The sequence below is a fragment of the Oncorhynchus tshawytscha genome, linkage group LG18 (genome assembly GCF_018296145.1).
Source record: "Oncorhynchus tshawytscha isolate Ot180627B linkage group LG18, Otsh_v2.0, whole genome shotgun sequence".
Classification (NCBI taxonomy): domain Eukaryota; kingdom Metazoa; phylum Chordata; class Actinopteri; order Salmoniformes; family Salmonidae; genus Oncorhynchus; species Oncorhynchus tshawytscha.
In genome coordinates, this window is record NC_056446.1 from 3658952 (window position 1) to 3673996 (window position 15045).

The 15045-nt window shown below is 45.2% G+C and overlaps 1 long non-coding RNA gene and 1 pseudogene across 1 annotated transcript; both read left to right on the forward strand.

Moving 5' to 3' along the window:
• The first annotated feature begins 569 nt into the window (after nt 1–569).
• On the forward strand, nt 570–2897 carry LOC121839920 (annotated as a pseudogene).
• Nucleotides 2898–8641: 5744 nt separating this feature from the next.
• LOC121839959 lies at nt 8642–9318 on the forward strand. Its single transcript, XR_006079247.1, has 3 exons — nt 8642–8849; nt 8989–9070; nt 9249–9318. It is a non-coding gene; the product is annotated as an uncharacterized LOC121839959 (long non-coding RNA).
• The last annotated feature ends 5727 nt before the right edge of the window (nt 9319–15045 follow it).

The window sequence follows — 15045 nt, forward strand, 5'->3', positions numbered from 1 at the left end:
CCGTGTGGCCGAAAAAATGCAACAGGTGTGACAAAGATGGTCACAGAGCAGAGGATTGCCGTTTCAAAGATGAAATTTGTCACAAATGCAGTAGAAGGGGGCACATTCAAAGAGCATGCAAAGCTCAATTCAGTCACAACAGGAAAACTGAGAAAATTAAAGGGTCTGTGAATGCACTAGCAGAGAACAGTGGCAGTGATTCAGATGAACGATTAATTGGTACAATGGAGTTAAACACAGTGACTTCTTCCAGCAGTAGCATAATATGGGTGGCACCAGATATCGAAGACTAACCCCTCAAAATGGAGCTGGACACAGGATCTGCAGTGTCTATAATTTCCACTACCGTCTACAATGAGCACTTTAAGGCTATCAAGCTGAGGGACACAAATGTGTTGCTGAACACATACTCAGGAGAGAGATTGAGCCCAATGGGGGCGTTGCAGGTCAGAGTGCATTATGGGGGGGATACACAGCAGTTACAGGTGTATGTGATGCCTGGAACTGGCCCCCCATTATTTGTCAGGGAATGGCTTTCAAAAATAAAGCTGAATTGGTGTGACTTGAAAATGCTCCACACGTTCCTGTCCAAAGAGAATGGCACAGACCAAACACTGGAACACTTGCGGAAGAAATACAACACAGTTTTCAGTGATCAGATGGGAACAGTAAAAGGCTTCACAGCAAAACTTGTACTAAGAGATGACGCAACCCCAAAATTCTGCAAAGCCAGATCTGTTCCATACTCCCTGAGACCAAAGGTGGAAGCAGAAAAGGATCACTTGCAGGATACAGGGATCCTGACGAAAGTGGACAGAAGCGAATGGGCCACACCCATAGTTCCTATTGTGAAGAAAGACGGGTCTGTTAGAATGTGTGGGGACTTCAAGGTAACTGGGAATTCAATGTTGCATGTGGACCAATACCCCCTACCACGCCTGGATGACATCTTTGCTGCACTAGCTGGTGGGAAACACTTCAGTAAAATCAATCTTAAACAGGCTTACCTGCAGCTACCGGTTGAAGAGAGTTCCAAACAGTACCTGACAATAAACACACACAAAGGTCTATACAGGTATAACCGCCTGGTTTTTGGCATTGCATCAGCCTCAGCCATTTGGCAATGAACTATTGACCAGATTTTGCAAGGAATCCCAGGAACCCAGTGTATCCTGGATGGCATGATCATAACAGGACGCACCGACAAAGAGCACCTGGCTAACCTGGAAGAGGTCCTGAAAAGACTGAAAGAGTATGGTCTACAGGCAAACTTAAAGAAGTGTGAGTTCTTCAAAGACAAGATTGTCTTCTGTGGACATGAGATTGACTGCAATGGATTGCACAAAACACAAGACAAAATCGAGGCAGTGGTACAGGCACCACAACCACAAAATATCACAGAAGTGAGATCTTTCACAGGACTGATCAATTACTACAGAAGATTCCTCCCAAACCTTTCAGCAGTACTCCAGCCTCTAAATCAGCTGCTGGAAAAGAATAGGACATGGCAGTGGACAGAGCAGTGTGAAAATGCATTTTTGGAGGCAAAACGGCTCATAACATCTGAACAGGTCCTGATGCATTACGACCCTGAAATGCCAGTGAAGTTGGCTTGTGAAGCGTCCCCTTATGGATTAGGGGCCGTCCTTTCACACACACTGAAAGATGGGTCAGAGAGGCCAGTTGCATTCGCGTCACGAACATTGAATGATGCAGAGAAAAACTACTCACAAATCGACAAAGAAGCACTGGCACTAGTGTGGGGCGTCAAGACATTCCACCCATACCTATATGGCAGCGTTTCACACTGGTTACAGATCACCAGCCGTTGCTTTCCATTTTCAGTCCAAAGAAAGGCATTCCGGCGATGACAGCAGCCAGGTTACAGCGATACGCCCTGTTCCTTGCCAGTCATATGTATGACATTGAGTTTAAGCCATCATCCCTTCACACAAATGCAGATGGATCATCCAGACTGACATGTACAAGAGAAAGACAAAGGAGGGTGGATGCAGTGGACATGTTCCATACCGCTCAGCTCGAGGCCCTACCGGTCACAAGCACAGTTAACAAACAGGAGACAAGGAAAGATGTGACCTTGTCAAAAGTGTACACCTACACCATGTCAGGATGGCCAGCTACTGGCAGAAAGGAGCTGACTCCGTATTTCCAGCGGAGAAACGAAATTGCAACGTACCAAGGATGTTTGATGTGGAGAATGAGAATCATGTTACCCCAGAAATGCCAACATCTAGTTTTGCAGCAATTACATGAAGGTCATGTTGTCAAAATGAAGCTGCTCGCAAGGAGCCACTTCTGGTGGCCAGGTCTGGATCAACAGATAGAAAACATGGCAAAGAACTGTAGCGGATGTTTGGAAACCCTTCACATGCCTGCTCCTGTCCCAGTCCACCCATGGGAATGGCCCACAGAGCCATGGCAGAGAATTCATGTGGACTACGCTGGTCCTTTTGAAAAGCACATGTTTCTGGTTATAGTTGATGCCCATTCCAAATGGCCAGAGGTGTTTTGCACTGACTCCTCCACCTCAGCTCAGACGATAGAGTGTCTCAGAACAACGTTTGCTGGTAAGTGACAACGCGCAAGCGTTTGTCAGTGACGAGTTTACAAGATTCATGTCAGTAAATGGAATCAAACACTCAACCTCAGCTCCGTACCACGCTGCCACCAATGGGCTGGCAGAACTCTTTGTGCAAACCCTAAAGCAAGGACTTCGTGCAGCAAAACGAGACGAAGGGACTTTACAAACAAAACTGGCCAAGTTCCTGGCCTCCTACCGAAACACCCCACATGCCACGACAAATGAAAGCCCAGCCGCACTGATGTTCGGGAGGCCTCTCCACACAGCTGGACATCATGAAGCCAAACAGGCGTAATGAAGTGCTGAACAAACAAGCCAAGATGCTCTCTGGTGGCCGGGAGCGCCATCTCCAAACAGGACAGGAAGTGATGGTGCGAGACTACAGAAGAGGAGGGAAATGGACAAGAGGGTCCGAACACACACAAACGGGACCCAGAACTTACCAGGTTCAAGTAAGCCCAGACATAATGTGGCGGCGTCACATTAACCAAATGCATTCCACGGAAAACAGCACAACAATCGAGAGAGAACAGGCACAGAGATCCTGAGAGTCACACACAGGGAACTGTAGAGGACGGTGGGGCAGTAGAGAGAACAGGCACAGAGAGATCCTGAGAGTCACACACAGGGAACTGTAGAGGACGGTGGGGCAGTAGAGAGAACAGGCACAGAGAGATCCTGAGAGTGACACACAGGGAACTGTAGAGGACGGTGGGGCAGTAGAGAGAACAGGCACAGAGAGATCCTGAGAGTCACACACGGGGAACTGTAGAGGACGGTGGGGCAGTGGAGAGAACAGGCACAGAGATCCTGAGAGTCACACACGGGGAACTGTAGAGGACGGTGGGGCAGTGGAGAGAACAGGCACAGAGATCCTGAGAGTGACACACGGGGAACTGTAGAGGACGGTGGGGCAGTGGAGAGAACAGGCACAGAGATCCTGAGAGTGACACACGGGGAACTGTAGAGGACGGTGGGGCAGTAGAGAGAACAGGCACAGAGAGATCCTGAGAGTCACACACAGGGAACTGTAGAGGACGGTGGGGCAGTAGAGAGAACAGGCACAGAGAGATCCTGAGAGTCACACACAGGGAACTGTAGAGGACGGTGGGGCAGTAGAGAGAACAGGCACAGAGAGATCCTGAGAGTCACACACAGGGAACTGTAGAGGACGGTGGGGCAGTAGAGAGAACAGGCACAGAGAGATCCTGAGAGTCACACACAGGGAACTGTAGAGGACGGTGGGGCAGTAGAGAGAACAGGCACAGAGAGATCCTGAGAGTCACACACAGGGAACTGTAGAGGACGGTGGGGCAGTAGAGAGAACAGGCACAGAGAGATCCTGAGAGTCACACACAGGAAACTGTAGAGGACGGTGGGGCAGTAGAGAGAACAGGCACAGAGAGATCCTGAGAGTCACACACAGGGAACTGTAGAGGACGGTGGGGCAGTAGAGAGAACAGGCACAGAGAGATCCTGAGAGTGACACACAGGGAACTGTAGAGGACGGTGGGGCAGTAGAGAACAGGCACAGAGAGATCCTGAGAGTCACACACGGGGAACTGTAGAGGACGGTGGGGCAGTAGAGAGAACAGGCACAGAGAGATCCTGAGAGTGACACACAGGGAACTGTAGAGGACGGTGGGGCAGTAGAGAGAACAGGCACAGAGAGATCCTGAGAGTGACACACAGGGAACTGTAGAGGACGGTGGGGCAGTAGAGAGAACAGGCACAGAGAGATCCTGAGAGTCACACACAGGGAACTGTAGAGGACAGTGGGGCAGTGGAGAGAACAGGCACAGAGATCCTGAGAGTGACACAGGGAACTGTAGAGGACGGTGGGGCAGTGGAGAGAACAGGCACAGAGATCCTGAGAGTGACACACAGGGAACTGTAGAGGACGGTGGGGCAGTAGAGAGAACAGGCACAGAGAGATCCTGAGAGTCACACACAGGGAACTGTAGAGGACGGTGGGGCAGTGGAGAGAACAGGCACAGAGATCCTGAGAGTGACACACAGGGAACTGTAGAGGACGGTGGGGCAGTAGAGAGAACAGGCACAGAGAGATCCTGAGAGTGACACACGGGGAACTGTAGAGGACGGTGGGGCAGTAGAGAGAACAGGCACAGAGAGATCCTGAGAGTGACACACAGGGAATAGAGGACGGTGGGGCAGTGGAGAGAACAGGCACAGAGATCCTGAGAGTCACACACAGGGAACTGTAGAGGACGGTGGGGCAGTAGAGAGAACAGGCACAGAGAGCTCCTGAGAGTGACACACGGGGAACTGTAGAGGACGGTGGGGCAGTAGAGAGAACAGGCACAGAGAGATCCTGAGAGTGACACACAGGGAACTGTAGAGGACGGTGGGGCAGTGGAGAGAACAGGCACAGAGATCCTGAGAGTCACACACAGGGAACTGTAGAGGACGGTGGGGCAGTGGAGAGAACAGGCACAGAGATCCTGAGAGTCACACACAGGGAACTGTAGAGGACGGTGGGGCAGTAGAGAGAACAGGCACAGAGATCCTGAGAGTCACACACAGGGAACTGTAGAGGACGGTGGGGCAGTGGAGAGAACAGGCACAGAGATCCTGAGAGTGACACACAGGGAACTGTAGAGGACGGTGGGGCAGTAGAGAGAACAGGCACAGAGAGATCCTGAGAGTGACACACAGGGAACTGTAGAGGACGGTGGGGTAGTAGAGAGAACAGGCACAGAGAGATCCTGAGAGTCACACACAGGGAACTGTAGAGGACGGTGGGGCAGTGGAGAGAACAGGCACAGAGATCCTGAGAGTGACACACAGGGAACTGTAGAGGACGGTGGGGCAGTAGAGAGAACAGGCACAGAGAGATCCTGAGAGTGACACACGGGGAACTGTAGAGGACGGTGGGGCAGTAGAGAGAACAGGCACAGAGAGATCCTGAGAGTGACACACAGGGAACTGTAGAGGACGGTGGGGCAGTGGAGAGAACAGGCACAGAGATCCTGAGAGTCACACACAGGGAACTGTAGAGGACGGTGGGGCAGTAGAGAGAACAGGCACAGAGAGCTCCTGAGAGTGACACACGGGGAACTGTAGAGGACGGTGGGGCAGTAGAGAGAACAGGCACAGAGAGATCCTGAGAGTGACACACAGGGAACTGTAGAGGACGGTGGGGCAGTGGAGAGAACAGGCACAGAGATCCTGAGAGTCACACACAGGGAACTGTAGAGGACGGTGGGGCAGTGGAGAGAACAGGCACAGAGATCCTGAGAGTCACACACAGGGAACTGTAGAGGACGGTGGGGCAGTAGAGAGAACAGGCACAGAGATCCTGAGAGTCACACACAGGGAACTGTAGAGGACGGTGGGGCAGTGGAGAGAACAGGCACAGAGATCCTGAGAGTGACACACAGGGAACTGTAGAGGACAGTGGGGCAGTAGAGAGAACAGGCACAGAGAGATCCTGAGAGTGACACACAGGGAACTGTAGAGGACGGTGGGGCAGTAGAGAGAACAGGCACAGAGATCCTGAGAGTGACACACGGGGAACTGTAGAGGACGGTGGGGCAGTAGAGAGAACAGGCACAGAGAGCTCCTGAGAGTGACACACGGGGAACTGTAGAGGACGGTGGGGCAGTAGAGAGAACAGGCACAGAGAGATCCTGAGAGTGACACACAGGGAACTGTAGAGGACGGTGGGGCAGTAGAGAGAACAGGCACAGAGAGCTCCTGAGAGTGACACACGGGGAACTGTAGAGGACGGTGGGGCAGTGGAGAGAACAGGCACAGAGATCCTGAGAGTGACACACAGGGAACTGTAGAGGACGGTGGGGCAGTAGAGAGAACAGGCACAGAGAGATCCTGAGAGTGACACACGGGGAACTGTAGAGGACGCTGGGGCAGTAGAGAGAACAGGCACAGAGAGATCCTGAGAGTGACACACAGGGAACTGTAGAGGACGGTGGGGCAGTGGAGAGAACAGGCACAGAGATCCTGAGAGTCACACACAGGGAACTGTAGAGGACGGTGGGGCAGTGGAGAGAACAGGCACAGAGATCCTGAGAGTGACACACAGGGAACTGTAGAGGACGGTGGGGCAGTAGAGAGAACAGGCACAGAGAGATCCTGAGAGTGACACACAGGGAACTGTAGAGGACGGTGGGGCAGTAGAGAGAACAGGCACAGAGAGATCCTGAGAGTGACACACGGGGAACTGTAGAGGACGGTGGGGCAGTAGAGAGAACAGGCACAGAGAGCTCCTGAGAGTGACACACGGGGAACTGTAGAGGACGGTGGGGCAGTAGAGAGAACAGGCACAGAGAGATCCTGAGAGTGACACACAGGGAACTGTAGAGGACGGTGGGGCAGTAGAGAGAACAGGCACAGAGAGCTCCTGAGAGTGACACACGGGGAACTGTAGAGGACGGTGGGGCAGTAGAGAGAACAGGCACAGAGAGCTCCTGAGAGTGACACACGGGGAACTGTAGAGGACGGTGGGGCAGTAAAAGAGACCCCAGGCTGAAAGAAGGGAACGTGTTGATGAAGGTGCTGCTATAGCAGAAGCTATAATGGAACAAGCACACACTGAGGATGTTCAAGAGCCTCCAGACAATCCGAGGCGCTACCCAGAACGAAGGCACCGTCCACCAGACAGACTAAACTTATAAACAAACAAACAAAAATGAACTGTTCAAGTTCAAATTAAAAGTTGCAAAATAACTACAACAAGTTCTGGGAAATGTTTCAGTTGTGGTTTGGTAAAAGTAACTCTGACTGTATAAGAGAAGGAATGTTATGTTCTGTTAATTACTGATGTCCCCTTTTTTACACTGCAAGCATATGAGTGAGTTTCAACAATGCCTCTTTTCTCCTTGGAAGTTTCAACATCCATTATCTCAGCAACAGTTTGGTCATGTCCTGATTACATGCTACTAGCTATGAAGACGTTAGCAGGCTAACTTAACTACACACGCTGAAACTTTTCGATAGCTAGCTTGTTCGTTGGAAATCGTCAAAAAAATATGTCAATGGTTTGATAAATTACAAAATTATTCATTGTATGGTTAGATATCATTTTTTTGTGAAAAAAAAACTAAAATTGCAACTGCAGTCTAAAACTATAAACTTTGTGAGAAAACCCAAAAACTGTTCATCAGCTAGAAATGTTAAACCCTCATGTCTCCATCTTGACCATGTCACTGATTTCATGGAGATCTCCTATGCATCATTTACTTCACAAAATCACTTCCACTGGGCACATACATCAATTCAATGTTTATTCCACGTTGGTTCAACGTAATTTAATTGAAATTACATGGATATTGTGTCACAGTGAATTTTATAATCTGCAGTCAATTTAATTATGTTTTCATGTGCCATGATTCTGACATTTCACATATGATCCTCATAGGATTAGGCTACATAATTACAGTGGTGCAGTAAATGTAATCTCAATTCAATACGAGATGCATATACTGTACATATAGCCATTATAGCTATTAAACCCATGTTCAGTGACTGTAATCTGTGACGCAAGTGGCCTAATATGTTTGTGACGTTCCATGGAACCCACGGTATTGTTTAAAACTAGATTCTGATTGGCTTGCAGGTCATTCTACAGTGTAAATTATAAATGAAAACGTGCTTTTATATCAGTGTTACAGATTCACATTACAGAGCGTGTCTCAACACGTACCGTGCTTTTATCTGCCTAAAGGTATCTTCACGCATGACTGGATAGGCCTTTTGGATACGCTTGTCCAATGTAAGGATATGCGTCAAGCTATAGCCTACTGTTAATGTTTTAATTCCAAACTCAAGTTACTCCAGTCAAGTGATTCATCTTAAAAGTTGGCCCTTGGACTGCTCAGTCAAAACAACTAATGCTGTTTTTGGACTATGAGACCCTCAGCTATATACTATGATGAGCCAATAACATGCATAGATTATGCATTAGTCATTGCACAAGTCAGTGTCTAGGTCAGAATATAAAGTTGCTACTTCCGTCAACTCAAGTTACTCAAGTCAAGTGATTAATCGTAAGAGTTGACTGTCAAAACAAATAACTTTGATGGAATATTCCAAATTACAATGGCAATTATTCATCACAAATTCACAATATTACTTGTATTTCAATGATTCATCCAGGCCCAAGACATAAAGTCTCCTGAAAGCTGTGTAGCAATCATTCCATTGCTGACCCATAGGATGGTAATCACATACATGATTGGCTTCATCTAGAATCATGGATACCTTTCATGTGAGTACTCACACACAATATTTTTTTTACATACCTCAGAAGGAAGATATCTCAATATCTGGAAGCACTGTCTCGTGTACAATTGCTAATGCAATCTCTGAAATGTCTAACAAAATGTTGACTTGATCGTTTCATCAAGACCTTCTCATCACAAGTTGGAACTAGTGGTCAACATTGGGACAATGCAGCCATAAATAACATGGACCAATATTTTCATGGAGGTAAGCACTTCACTTCTGATGGGTTTAAAGATTGTATTACATTATCTAATAGTGAGAAAGTAAACCCCAGCTGTTATTCTTTTCACAGGGAAGGACAATCCCCATTATGTCATGAACGTTTCATTGCTGAACAACCATAGATATTTTTCCTCTAATTTGGCTCCCGTTCCTCCAACAGTGAGCAAGACCTGCCAGCAGAGCTCACTGGAGCAGGGAGACATGCCATCATCCTTTTGGCGCCTGACAAAGTACACTTTTCTTCTAAATAACACTATAGTAACATCTTCTGCACAAAGTTACATTCCTAATTAGATTGGTGTTAAGTGAGAAAGAATCCTAAAGATGGTCCAATGGGCATGGTCTGAAGCCTCTCGTCATCTCAGTATGTTGAACCACCTGATTTCTTGCAGGCTTGAGATTCAGATCCTGCTGAACGATGTTAAGCATTCGATTAACCACATGCAGGGGACGCTGAACACCATGCAGGGGCAGTGTATTGAGTTGCAGACTGCCATGTCTAAGGTAGTGTCAGATGAGTCTCAGGTACAGAAGAATAAGTCTATGATGGTATGATAATGATTGAGATGGTGATTATAATAATGATGACTAGCGGTACCCCACCCTACAGGCGGTAAATCATTGGATCTGATTAATTCTATTCAATGCAATTCAATCTTTGAGGCCTGCAACCATAGAAATACAATTTCTTTACACTAATAATAAGCTAGTCTAGTTTGTCAACTCTGCACACATCAACAGTCACCCTCGAAGCATCGTTACCCATCACTCCACAAAATCCGCTGCCCTTGCAGAGCAAGGGGAACCACTACTTCAAGGTCTCAGAGCAAGTGACGTCACCGATTGAAACGCCACCACCGCGCACCACCGCTAACGAGCTAGCCATTTCACATCGGCTACAGATGCTTATCTTGCTCATTGCTCACTGTCAACTGCTGACTGTTACCCTATGTGTGCAACTATTATTGATTTCTCACAGAAAAATAATTTGGTTGCAAATGTACCTGGGGCCATGTAAATAATTGTTAGGCTACTCATTTTGAATCCACCGGTGGAAACTTGTGTGACCATAAAAGTCTGTGTTGCGACTGGGCACAGTAAAATAATTTGGTTACTGACCTGCCCTACATCATAGAAGGCCCTTCAAGTCAGAACTTAGGACATTTGACATTTCTGACTCACTAACTCGTTATGGAATGATGATTTCAAGTTTCCCACTTGTGAGGTATCAGAATCAACCAGTAGGAAGCTCTACGCTAATAACACATTCATTTTAACTCTGAGGTTCCAAGTTTCCGATGGCATGTGAATGCGTCAATAATTGCTATGGTCATTTTGAATGTTCAGTCAGTGAGCATTATGGGTAATTATCCTACATACTTACATCAAATACTTTATGATAGCATCATCTCCTGTAGTAACAGTGCCATTCCAAACACAATAAATGTAAAAATGAACAAAGATACAAAATATTGCTAAAGTGAAGAAAATCAGCTCAAAATTGTAGGAGGAAATGCCCCTGCAGCAGGGAGGCTTACGGTATTATAATATATTGTAGATAACATTAATATAATTTGTGTATTTACAGTATCAGTACACATACAAATGAAAGTATATGCTAGGGAATGATCTACACTGAGTGAACAAAACATTAAGAACACCTTCCTATTGAGTTCCCCCCTTGGTGGTGGACCATTGTTGATACTCAGGGAAAACTATTGAGCTGAAAAACCCAACAGCTTCTGACACCTACTACCATACTCTGTTCAAAGGGACTTAAATATTTGGTCTTGCCCATTCACCCTGTGAATGACACACATACACAATCCATGTATCAATTGTCTAAAAATCTATCTTTAACCTGTCTCCTCCCCTTCATCTACACTGAGAAGAAGATTTAACAATTAACATCAATAAGGGATTATAGTTTTCACCTGATTAGTCTATGTCACGGAAAGAGAAGTTGTTCTTAACGGTCTCAAAGATGGTGAAGGATTAATTGGGTAAAGTGGAATCGGTTCGAGTGACCAGGAGTGGTATGATGCCGATTGTGTGTCAACAGCGTAAAAGGAGAAAGATTTGTGTGGTTTAGGTTAAACATTTCAGGTAGATGTACATTGATTAAAATGAATGACAGACGGAAGGTTTTAAGTGTTTGTCGAAGGAATAAATATGTCGTTGTCAGATGAAGCATGTTGTATTTGTGATGGGAATCACGTTCCCGGAGTGCCCTGTACGGATGAAGGAGGTCGTAGTAGCTAGGATGATCAGGCCCATCCAGCAGGTGTCCTATGTGGAGGCAGTGAAAATAGCCGAAGGAGTAGAGAGGAGAAGGTAGTTCATGTCCCACAGTCTGCAGTGAAGCCATGCAGGAGAAGGATCCCAACAGACAAATAGTGAAAGAGGTGGACTTTGTGTTTATAGAGCAAGTGATAAATTGCATTAATAAATTATAAGTAACCTTTGTCCAAAACTAGCAGTTTCCGCATTAGCATGGAGGAGTTTCAACAAAATTGAGTTTGCATTGCCCTCACTGCCACAGTGATAAATTGCATTAATAATAAACTAATTAAACATTAAGAAGCTAGACATCATTGTGAAGGCGGCAAATAGATTTCTGGATCTCCAGGACTTCACAGACAAAATGTTACAGGGAGTACTGAATTTAGATGTTTCCCCCCTTCCAGGTTCCTGAACCTGTGTAGGGATCTGAATACCATTTTTGTTTGAAAATCAGGGTAGTGGAGTGAATTTGGTCCGTGTTTATTTTTTATTTTACATAAATAGTATGATTTGCTAATCCCGTTTTTTTGCGTTTTGGTTATTTTTTACAACCTCTTACAGTAGGTGGCAGCAATACACCTGATGAATGTAGTCTGACTATAAACCACAGAGAAGAAGACATGGTAGGAACCTAAGTGTTGGTCAGTGTTTCCAGTTGACCCTATTTAGATGTTACATTACATGTTGTTTTCTTACTTCATGTAGCCTGCTAAGCTAGCCAACATATTCATACTTCGCTTACTCCTCTCTGATAAGATACCGCTGCACAAACATGCTTATCTAGGCCTACAATAGCACTGGTACCAGGCAGTATTAGCTAGCTATGTTTGCTCTGACTCTTAATACATTTAGCAAGCTAGCTAGCCCGCTAACTAGCGATTAGCAGCTAACATTATTTGAGCAACACCTTGCTAAGACAATACATATACAATCTTTCGCCTTTAATGTAATGGCATGAAATTAATTGCCAGAATGTTATACAATGACTTATCAACAGCTCTAACAAATTGCCTCCTTCAGGAAATCTACACGGTCAGTTATAGAAAGAAGAATAGAACTTATAAATGCCTCAAATGTTTCAACGGTATTACCCCACCAGAAACCAAAACATGAGCTCGTATAACGCCACTGTTTGTAAAACTAATACTATATGGCTGAGAAGTAGGGTCGATCCAAGCGTTCTGACCTCATAACGACAGTAAAGCACCCAAGCTAACTGGCTAACGTTGGATAGCTTGCTAAACACAAATCAGAGAAAACCTCACTCTTACCATTTTACTTGCCCTAGCAGAGCTGGTTAGGCTGTTTTCATGTTATCCAGAACGTTGGTGACTAACTGTGCTGCTGGCAACAATTTAATTTGAGCTTTTTTGCAGATGTTTACTGACACCGGCCATATTCAACGGGTGTTGAGCGTTATTAAATTCATCAGTTATTCTGAGCTCTAATCAAGTCAATAAACATTGGGTAGTTAGTTAGAATATAGTTACTATACTGACAAGTTTGATGTATAAGTAGCCAACTAACGTTAGGTAGCTAGTTAACATACCGATACATACTGCTGTAAAGATATGCTATGCGTTTTGTAAGGATAGTGTAGCTAACATAACGTGTAACGTAACTTATTTGAAAAGTCATTACTTTATTACATTGCTCAACATTTTCTTAACATTTGTCATAATCAGTTAAAGCAATGAATTTGTATCGGCTCTCGTTGGACTTTGGCTGCATATTTTCCTCCATTTTCTTCAAATCTGAAAACGCTGTGTAGCCACGCGCATTTCCTGAAGAATTGCATTATGGGCCCTAAAGTACTGCGTGTATACGTCATATTTTGGCGAATTTAGTACGACATCCGGGAACTTTTGGCATACTAACTACATCATACTATGACCAATAAGCATACTATATACTCAATTAACATCACAAATAGTATGGTTAGTATGAGTATTCTAACACAGCTCAGGACTCTGGGCAGCCATTGTGTTTGTTTAAAAACTAGGTTTCCCTTTAAAAAAGCCACACAACAATCAATCAACCAATCTGCAGTTCAACCAATAACAAAGCTGTAATTCCACCACTGTTTTGGTAATAAGATGATGGATGGGGCTTGAGAAATGTAACTACTCTCAAATGCATAGACAGACCTATGGATGCAAGGATTGACCATCCATAATATCAGCATTATAATTTTAACCATGTTGAGGCTATACAGTGTTGGTTTACATTGTTTCTAAACATTGGCGTAAAAAAAGCTTATTGTTGGTTCTGATGGGGTACAACAGTTGAACTAAGCTCATGAGGCAATGTGTTATATTCTTCAAGAATCAATGCCTATAAATAAATCAAAATATGGATGTAGCAATTGGAAATTTCCCCTTTAACACCACACATCAGTTCAACAACCGCAGAGTTTGTGCTTCTGTTTTTAAGACAGTACTTACTAGTGTTAATAAGGGCCCGTTCATCGTTTAAACCATTGAATGCCTTAAGATGCCATTGGGAAACAGGGCCCCGATATCCAGTTTCCTCCTCTTCTTCTTCATCATTTTTGATGTGACAGTCATCTCTTCTTTCACTAAAACATCGCCGTCCTCTTCTTTAACTCTGAATGCGTCTTCCTCGTCTTTAACTGAAACGTCTTTCTCTTCTTCTTTCACTGTAACAGCCTCACCCTCTACTTGTTTTTATATTGTAACGGCCTCCTCTTCCTCCTCTTTCACGAGAGCTTCTTTCTCCATCCAGCAGACCTCCTCTTCTTCAGCAGGAACGTGTTTAAGTTTGAGACTGGAGCTATGAGGCATGTACTGAAGTCGCTAAGCGGTATAATTCAAAGCAGTGTCACTTTATCAGCAGCACGTGATCAATGACGTCTGAAGAATCATTTCGTTGAACACCTGATTGGTTTGGTATTGGGCTCGTTCGAAATTGCAGCCAACAGTGCAGATGGCTGCTGACTGACTAATTTACAAATCACCTTGCATCATAAATAACTACCTATTGTTAATAAATAATAAATAAGCCAGTCACTGTGAAGTAGACTACGGGAGTTTTGTAACTTTTACAACCTTGGCTTACTTACTGCTAGCGCACTAGCTGACTGACATCTGTAATCTTTCTATTTTCGATGTTGGGGATTTTCCCAGCGATCATTCTGTATGTCTCTGCTCTTTTGATCTGCAGTCATGTTTTAGTTGGGTTTTGTTAATCGGGTTCTAACTGGTCTCCGGTAGTTGGGCTCCATCACGCTAAATAGCTAATGTTAGCTGGCCATCTAAGATAACTGCATATAGCTAACATTCTTTGATTTTTAGTTAGATGGCGTTATGTATTTCCAAAACTGTGGTTTACTTTAATCACTCAAGTCATGAGTACAAACGATTGGTTGAATTTGAAGTTTATTTGATATTTTATAAACACTACAAAACATACACATACAAACAGCAACATCATACAAACATTAACTACATCACACCTGCCCAGACCCTCTAGAACACACTCCCATCTCCATTAACTACATCACACCTGCCCAGACCCACTAGAACACACCCCCATCTCCATAAACTACATCACACCTGCCCAGACCCACTAGAACACACCTCCATCTCCATTAAGGCCAACACCTCATTTGGCCGCCTTTCCTTCCAGTTCTCTGCTGCCTGTGACTGGAACGA